The following is a 9239-nucleotide window of genomic DNA, read 5'->3' as shown; positions in this document are numbered from 1 at the left end:
CCCCCCCCTCATACCCCCCAACCCCTATTTCCATTGCAGTAGTAATACGCCTCTACCTGTACTATCATTGAGGATTCTAATTTAGTTTTAGGATTTCCTAGTCTACGTAGTGGCAAAGAAAAATTTTGACTTTGAGTCACCAAACTTTAGCCAATGCACTCTAGCCTTTTTCTTTAAGATATTCTACTTAACGTGATTCCAATGTTTCTGCTGACGTCTTGCCTCTTTCTCTTCATTATATAGATCTTCTGTGTGTGCAGTCCCCTATCAAATCTTGGATCTCCCTAACTTTCTCACTTGCAGCCAGAATTTATGTTCAATATTTGTAAACTCTTTAGAATTCAACTTCTTTAATGCTATCTTTACATTTTTGAACCTTCTCTGAATCATGCCCAGAGAATGGCCCTGAAGAAGCATGTTCCAGGCACACTCAACTATTTACTTGAAATATGGATGATCCACTAGGTTATTTATGAATTTAAAAAGGCCTCTTACACATGGGACTAACATCTTCCATTTTAATTGCGAGAGGGGTATGGTCAGAGAATTAAGTCTTGTAGGGGTCCTTTATGAGCTTTTAGTTTCTCCCATATATTCTTCATTTTATTTGTAGTTTTGCTTACTTTCCAGCTCTCTTTTATAATATCCATAATGGATATATTTTTGACCTAGACATAGAAAACTTTGAAAGAACATCACTTTTAAGTTGTTACTGTGTGTTTTCAACTGATCATAAGCTCCACTGAGTTGTCAAGGTTTCTTGATCCCTTGAGCTAATAGATGTAGTGTATCCCATGAATATTTCGTTTGTTTTAAAGTTTTGAATACATATATAATTGTGAGAAAACATTCCTTTATTATTTCTTCCATTTATGTGGCAACAGATGATTTCTTCCTTATCTGGAATTATTTTTACTTGCTACCTGTTGTCTCATATAATCCATACTCTTGCCTACTATCAGTCTGAAGGTGTTTTCTCTGTAGATGTTCATTTAAGAGTGATTGCTTTTCAGGATACTATCTTTACATTTAATCCATAAATTACTGGAGGGAATTTTGTTATCCTACATGTGATATGATATGGTCAATGTTATAAACTACTACATGTCATGACCTACTTGCAATAAAGATGCATCTTCAAAAAAGATAATAAGTAAAATTGGTTACATGGCTCACAATCAGTACCTTGAACCTAGTCACTCATAGAGAAGAATCAAGAAATTTGATCGTAAGAAAGAAACAAGATTGAAACCTCAAGAATTCTCAGGTGATGATGTCTTAGAACAATTGAATTTTCATGTACTTATATAGATGGAAAACACGCGAGTAATAAGAAAAAGAAACGTCGTCTTGAAGAGTTGAATTGGGTGAGGAGAAGTATTTTATTTGAGTTACCATACTAGAAGATCTTGAAGTTGCGGCATAATTTAGATGTCATGCACATAGAATAATATATTTATGAGAGTATTTTGGAGACATTATTGAATATAGATGGGAAAACTAAGGACACATATAAAGAAAGACATGATCTTAAGGATATGAACATTAGAAATGATCTATGGTTGCAACATGGTGGTTCCAGTTGTACAATGCCAGCAGTCTGTTATGTTATGTCAAAAAAAGAGAAAAAATTTTTTTGGCATTTTTAAAATCAGTTAAATTCACTGGCGGTTATGCTTTAAGTATCTCAGGGTGTGTAAGAGTGGATAATGGTAACATAGCTAGATTCAAAAGTCATAACTATCATGTTTTGTTACAACGAGTGTTGCCTATTGCTTTTCGTGGATTTGTAAATAAAGATGTCTCATTAGCATTAAGTGAGTTAGGTCATTTCTTCTAACGATTATGTTGTAAGACATTGAGAAGCGATGACTTAGAAAAACTTGAAAGGGATATAATTAGTATACTCTGTAAGCTTGACATGATCTTTCCACCAGCTTTTATTGATATTATGGTACATTTCATTGTGCATTTACCTCGAGAGGCTATGTATGGGTGACCAGTACAATATCGTTGTATGTGCAAGCTTAAGTGTTATGTACGCAAAACAAGGCACGTTCAGAAGGTTCTATTGCAGAAGGCTATATTATTGATAAATGTTTGACATTCTGCTCTATGTATTTTACTAACATCGAGACTACATTTAATCTTGAATATCAAAAAGATGTTGGATCTAGATCCAAAGGTGAAGATGTTCTAGACATATTTTCAAAGAGTTATAGACCATATAGTTCGGTGGTATGTGCTTAATAATTGCAAGGAAGTAGAACCTTTTATTCACTAAGTAATTTTTCTTTATATCTAGGTAGATATTGTAATAATTAAAATTATTTTTAAATAATTTATCTATTGGATGCAGAGAATATAAAGAAGAATTTTTTAAAAAAAATTATGTGAATATATACGATAAACACTAAGAATAATTTCCTTTATGGTTCAAGAGAAAAGTAAGTGATTTAAAGATAATCTTATTGTGTTTAAATTTTATTTTTCTTTACTAATTAAATGTAGTAACTTGTTGTTATAGATTCTGCAATTATATAATAAGGAAAAGTCAATATATCTCCAGAAATTATATCCTTTACCAATAGGACCCGATGTGTGTGGAAGTACACATACTTATTGTATTGTAAATGGTGTCACTTTTCATGTTCAACGACGAGATGAATTACATAAAAGTCAAAACTGCAGTATAGTTGTTGCATGCTACAATTTAAATGAGGAGATTGATTTTTATTGTATTATAGTTGACATCCTTGAGTTAGAGTATGTTGAGGAAAATCAAGTTCTACTATTTAAATGCAGTGGTTAGATCTTTGCAAGAAAACAGGGATGCAAAAAGATAATAATTTTATGAGCATTTGTGTTAAAAGATAATTGTATGAACATGATTCTTTTGTACGAGCTACTCAAGAAAAAAAATTATTTTATATTGATGATCCATAATTGAGGGAAAGTTGGCGAATTGTGCTCAAATTTGAAGATAGACATTTATATGATGTGCCTGAGAAGGAAAATTCAGAGACAGAAAATGATGAGTTGCATATTACAAATGATGAAGTGTATCAAGATATTTCACTTGAAAAAGTTCAATTCTCAATGATACAAATGATATATATTGAGTTAACTACATAGAGATGATATTGATTCGATTATCTTAGATGCAAATGTAATTAAATTGAAGTCTCAATTAGAACAAAAAGTTGAAATTAATCACAATGAAGATGATTCTGACCAAGATGAGTGACACCATGATAGAGGACATTAGTGATCATGAAAAGAATGAAGGTAATAATTTTAATGATGATAATGAAGTTTATAGAACATGTGATGGTGACAACATTTTTTTTGTGATGTAACCTCATAATAGTAAGTTTTATTACTTATTAATAGTTCTTCTAAATTATATATATCTTGTTTGAATATTGTCAAAGTAGTGGCTTTATCACTTCCAAAAATCATTTTTAGTTGATATTTTTATCAAGTACGTAAAGGTAATAAAATATAAAAGTTAAGTAGCCTACCGATAACTTAAATTTCATTATTTTATGTGTATTCCATGTTTTCTTTCATTCCTTACTATTCTTTTGTGTAGGCACTAAGAAAATTCTTTTTTTTTCTAGAAATTAGTTTTAAAATTTTAGAGAAATCCCCGCTAACAATTTCAGTTTTTCTCTTTCTGTTTAGGGATCTTTATGGACAGAATGTAAACGAAGAAGGCCAAAATTGCAGGTTTGCCTAACAAAGTTAACTATTCTAATATTCTTATGTTGTTTAAATTCATTTTAATATGTTTAAAGTTTACTTTGAGGCCTCCAAATGAATAAGCATGTCACTTAATTTGTGTACACTGCCTTGTCAATATAAACTTATTTTGATAAATCAATAATTTGATATTGTTCTAGCCAACTCTCTATTCTGTCCAACAAATTTTTTGCCATAAAGACAAGGAGTGCAATGGAATTGACATGTTGGTAAGAACTTATATTGTCATCATTGCTTATTTCTTCTTGAAATACTTGAGTGTGACCTTGGCTACAAGTGGTTCTTGAATCATTACCATGTTTTTGGAGCACGTAGAATCCAACACAACCATTCGTATCTCAGAAACATCTAGTAACGTGTTTGCGAGATCCACAAAGTTGTTTAAAAGTACATTAGTAATAACTTGCTAATCATTGCTATGAGCTAAATACATATGTCAAGTTTTTCTTCCCTTTTCTATTGATGGAAACAAAAGTTCATTTGAATCATACAACTTAGTATCAAACCACTTTTGTATGTGTAAGTCATTTTTCAATTTCTTAGACATTGTCAGATCCCTAAAATCAACATGTACCAATGGCAAAGAGGGTTGCTCGAAAAGGTAAGGTAAACACTCGAGGGTCCTAACATTTTCACCAACTATCATTGTACGGGTGATAAATGAAGTCACTCCCTCATACTATCATAATCCTTCTGAACAAACTTCTATTGCACCATTATTTTGTGCCTTCTACTTGAAATTTTTCTCGTTCCCTTCTTTGGACTTCATATCCTCAAAGATAGACTCGTTCGATGTGAAATAGAACCAAGTAGCTAGGTGCATAAATTTCTAATGCCGAATAGTCATTAGATTGGGAAGCGTCAGTCTCTTCCTTATAAAACATTTCATGAAACTAAGTGTGGCAGTGGAATTGGGAGGTCCCTAATCGGTCCCGTTGCGTCCCCGTCCGTTACTAGTCCGGTCCGGTTACGGCTGTTGAGTATGTAGCAAGAATTGATGGGAAATAGAGGGAAGGAGAGGAATTTGAAAAGTTTAGAACTTGAAAGGTTGGGAACTTGAAAAGTCCTCTAATGCTTTAATGAAAAAGGCAATAGTCCCTCATCGGTAATGGAAATGAAAATAGGAGAGTTTAAATAAATAAACACTCCTATTAATTGTTAAAAGGGTTTGAACGAGGGACCCCCCTCGCGCCGTCGTCGTCGTCGCTCGCTCGCTTCGGCTACGGCTACGGCTACGGCTTTGGCTTTGGCAAATGATCGATATGTTTTCATCTTTTTAGACTCGAATCCGTGCGCGTGACCCGTTTAAAATTCCGTTATATTTTAAAATTCCCGCCACTGTTCTGAAAGGTTGCAACTTTCAGGAACAGTCAATACCATTTGAAAGTTTGCAACCTTTCATTAATGGTCATGTCAATTCTGAAAGGGTTGCAACCTTTCAGAATATATTCTTCTTGCCTATAAATACCATTCAGTCTTCAGAATATTTCTAACGAATTTTCTGATCTTCTTTTTCTTAAACAAATATTTCTTCGTGTACTTTCCTGCTGTGGATTGATTCGCTGACAGTAGAGTTTTTGGTATCTATACTCTACTGATTAAGATCATTTTACCCTGGGAGGTTATATTCCAAATCAAACCTCGGATACTAGAGGGGAATAATTTCCTTAAGGGGACACTGTGAATTCAGTGGACTTGATTTTCTTCCTAAATTATCAATAAGAGTATTCCAGATTCTGGTAAGTTTTACAGATTCAATTATTTTTTACAAATAAATTTCTGTTCATCTTATTTACTGGTTCTAAAAATCTCAGTTACTTCGTGTTTCTGAATGATTTATTACAACCAGTAATTTCTGATTTTCATAACACAGATTGGCAACAATCTTAAGGAAATTATTTAAAATCTGTGTTTCTGGTGGAGACAAAAATCTTTGTGATTTTATACTCCTTTAAGTCTGCAATTATAATTTATTGCTTACTTATATTGTATCAATTTTGTTTATCAGAAATGGAAAACACTGGTGTTACAGTGGCTGTTGCTGCACCAACCCGAACTCTTGTATCACAAGCAGAGAAACCGGGTAAATTCACAGGTGTGAATTTCAAAGGATGGCAGCAACGAGTATTTTTCTGGCTTACCACTCTTGGTCTGCAGAAATTTACAAGTGAAGATACTCCAGTTCCTGCTGATGATATGCCAGACAGGGAAAAATTTATGATTGTTGAAGCATGGAAACAGTCAGACTTCCTATGTAAAGGTTACATTTTGAGTGCTTTAGAGGATGACTTATATAATGTCTATAGTGCAATAACAACTTCAAAAGAGTTGTGGAATGCACTTGAGAAGAAATATAAGACAGAAGATGCATGCTTGAAAAAGTTTGTGGTCGCAAAGTTTTTAGACTATAAAATGGTAGATAGTAAAACTGTTGGATCACAAGTGCAGGAACTTCAACTTATTCTCCATGATCTGATTGCTGAAGATATGGTAGTAAATGAAGCTTTTCAAGTGGCTGCAATGATCGAGAAGTTGCCTCCTTCGTGGAATGATTTCAAGAATTATCTAAAGCACAAGCGTAAAGAAATGAAGCTTGAAGATCTTGTGATTCGGCTCAAGATTGAGGAAGATAACAGAAATGCCGAAAAGAAGTCGCGTAAGAGTTCAACAATCATTGGAGTTAATATTGTTGAAGAAGCTCCTACCAAAGACAAAAAGAGAAAGAAGTCCAACGGGCAGAAGTCAGAACAGGCCAAGAAGAAATTCAAAGGCAACTGTTATAATTGTGGCAAGGCTGGTCATAGATCTTCTGATTGTCATGCTCCAAGAAAGGACAAAAACAAAGGCAAAGGCAAAAGTCAAGCAAACATCGTGGAAAAGATGGAAGATGCAGATGACTTGTGTGCAATGATATCGGAGTGTAACTTAGTTGGAAATCCCAAGGAGTGGTTTCTCGACTCAGGTGCCACTAGACATATTTGCTCTGCAAAAGAAGCCTTTGCAACGTACACTCCTGCTGAGTACGATGAAGATTTATTCATGGGAAACACAGCAACAGCAAGGATTGCAGGAACTGGGAAAGTAATGTTGAAAATGACATCCGGCAAAGTGTTGACTTTAAACAATGTTCTGCATGTCCCTACTATTAGGAAGAATTTAGTTTCTGCTGCACTACTCGTTAAGAACGGGTTTAAGTGTGTCCTAGTTAGTGATAAAGCTGTAATAAGTAAGAATGAAATGTTCATAGGAAAGGGCTACCTCAATGAGGGTCTTTTCAAACTAAATGTAATGGTTATTGACAGTATTAATAAAAATTCTGCTTCTGTTTACTTATTGGAGTTAAGTGATTTATGGCATGCCCGTTTGGGACATGTAAATTACAAAGCCTTGCGAAAATTGGTTAATCTAGAAGTATTGCCTGATTTTAAATGCGATAAGTCGAAATGTGAAATTTGTGTGGAAAGTAAGTTTGTTAAACATCCTTACAAGTCTGTTGAAAGAAATTCTAAAACTTTAGACTTAATTCACACAGATATATGCGATATGAAGTCAACACCATCTCGTGGTGGGAAAAAGTATTTTATAACTTTTATTGATGACTGCACTCGATTTTGTTATGTATATTTGCTTAATAGTAAGGATGAAGCAATTGATGCATTTAAGCAATACAAAAATGAAGTGGAAAACCAATTGAATCTAAAGATAAAAATGATTCGGAGTGATAGGGGTGGAGAATATGAATCTCCTTTTGCAGAGATATGTTTGGAATATGGTATTATTCATCAAACTACTGCACCTTATACACCACAGTCAAATGGTTTGGCAGAACGGAAGAACAGAACATTAAAGGAAATGATGAATGCCTTAATGATCAATTCTGGTTCACCGCGAAATCTTTGGGGGGAAGCCATCCTTACAGCTAATAAAATACTCAATAGAGTACCCCATCGAAAAACACAATCAATTCCATATGAGTTGTGGAAAGGAAGAAAACCCAACTTGAAATATTTCAAAGTGTGGGGGTGTTTAGCCAAGGTAGAGGTTCCTTTACCTAAGAGGGTTAAAATTGGACCCAAAACAATAGATTGTGTCTTTATTGGGTATGCTGTGAATAGTAAAGCCTGTCGATTTTTGGTTCACAAATCTGATAATCCTGAGATTCATGTTAATACGATAATTGAATCAGATAATGCAGAGTTTTTTGAAAACATTTATCCGTATAAAACTGAAAGTGAGTCAACAAGTGAAAGACCTAAACGACCACGAGAAGAATCAATGGAAAATATTCTAACTAGTGAGGAACCTAGGCGAAGTACTCGACAACGAAAATCTGTTTCTTTCGGACCAGATTTTGTAGCACTATTGCTTGAAAATGAGCCTCAAACATTTAAAGCAGCTATGTCTTCGTTAGAGTCAACTTATTGGAAAGAAGCAGTCAATAGTGAGATTGAATCAATTTTAAGCAATCACACTTGGGAATTGACTGATCTTCCTCCAGGAAATAAACCTTTAGGATCAAAATGGATCTTTAAAAGGAAAATGAAACCTGATGGGACTATTGACAAATATAAGGCTAGACTGGTAGTCAAAGGGTACAGACAAAAGGAAGGTCTGGACTACTTTGACACATACTCTCCAGTAACAAGGATAACATCAATTAGGATGTTAATAGCACTAGCAGCAGTGCATGATCTTAAAATCCACCAAATGGATGTAAAGACAGCCTTCTTAAATGGAGAGTTAGAGGAAGAAATTTACATGGAACAACCTGAAGGGTTTATAGTTCCTGGTAAAGAAAAGAAAGTGTGCAGACTTGTGAAGTCACTTTATGGACTCAAGCAAGCACCCAAACAATGGCATGCTAAATTTGACCAAATAATGTTGGCAAATGGATTCAAGATTAACGAATGTGATAAATGTGTTTACATTAAAAACGTTATGAATCATGAAGTCATTGTTTGTTTGTATGTTGATGACATGTTAATAATGAGTAAAGAAATTGACGATATAAATGCTACTAAGCGCATGTTATCCAGCAAGTTCGATATAAAAGACTTAGGAGTTGCTGATTTGATCTTAGGGGTCACGATTATCAAAACTCCCTAGGGACTAGCATTATCTCAATCTCATTATATTGAAAAAGTATTGGATAAGTTCAATTACTTGAATTTCAATGTAGTCAAAACTCCAATTGATTTAAGTTGTACATTTAAAAAGAATGAAGGTCAAAATGACTCTCAATTGGAATATGCCAGAGTGTTGGGAAGTTTGATATATATTATGAATTGCACGCAACCAGATATAGCATGTGCTATTAGTAAACTGAGTCGGTACACTAATAATCCGAATCAAACTCACTGGATGGCTATGAAACGTGTGTTGGGTTATCTAAAATGGACACAACATTATGCTTTGCATTATAATAAATATCCTGCTGTGATTGAAGGATATAGTGATGCAAATTGGATCACCGG

This window comes from Solanum pennellii, chromosome 5 (assembly GCF_001406875.1).
Source record: "Solanum pennellii chromosome 5, SPENNV200".
Taxonomy (NCBI): domain Eukaryota; kingdom Viridiplantae; phylum Streptophyta; class Magnoliopsida; order Solanales; family Solanaceae; genus Solanum; species Solanum pennellii.
The sequence above is the reverse complement of the archived record's forward strand: the minus strand, read 5'-3'. Positions refer to the sequence as shown.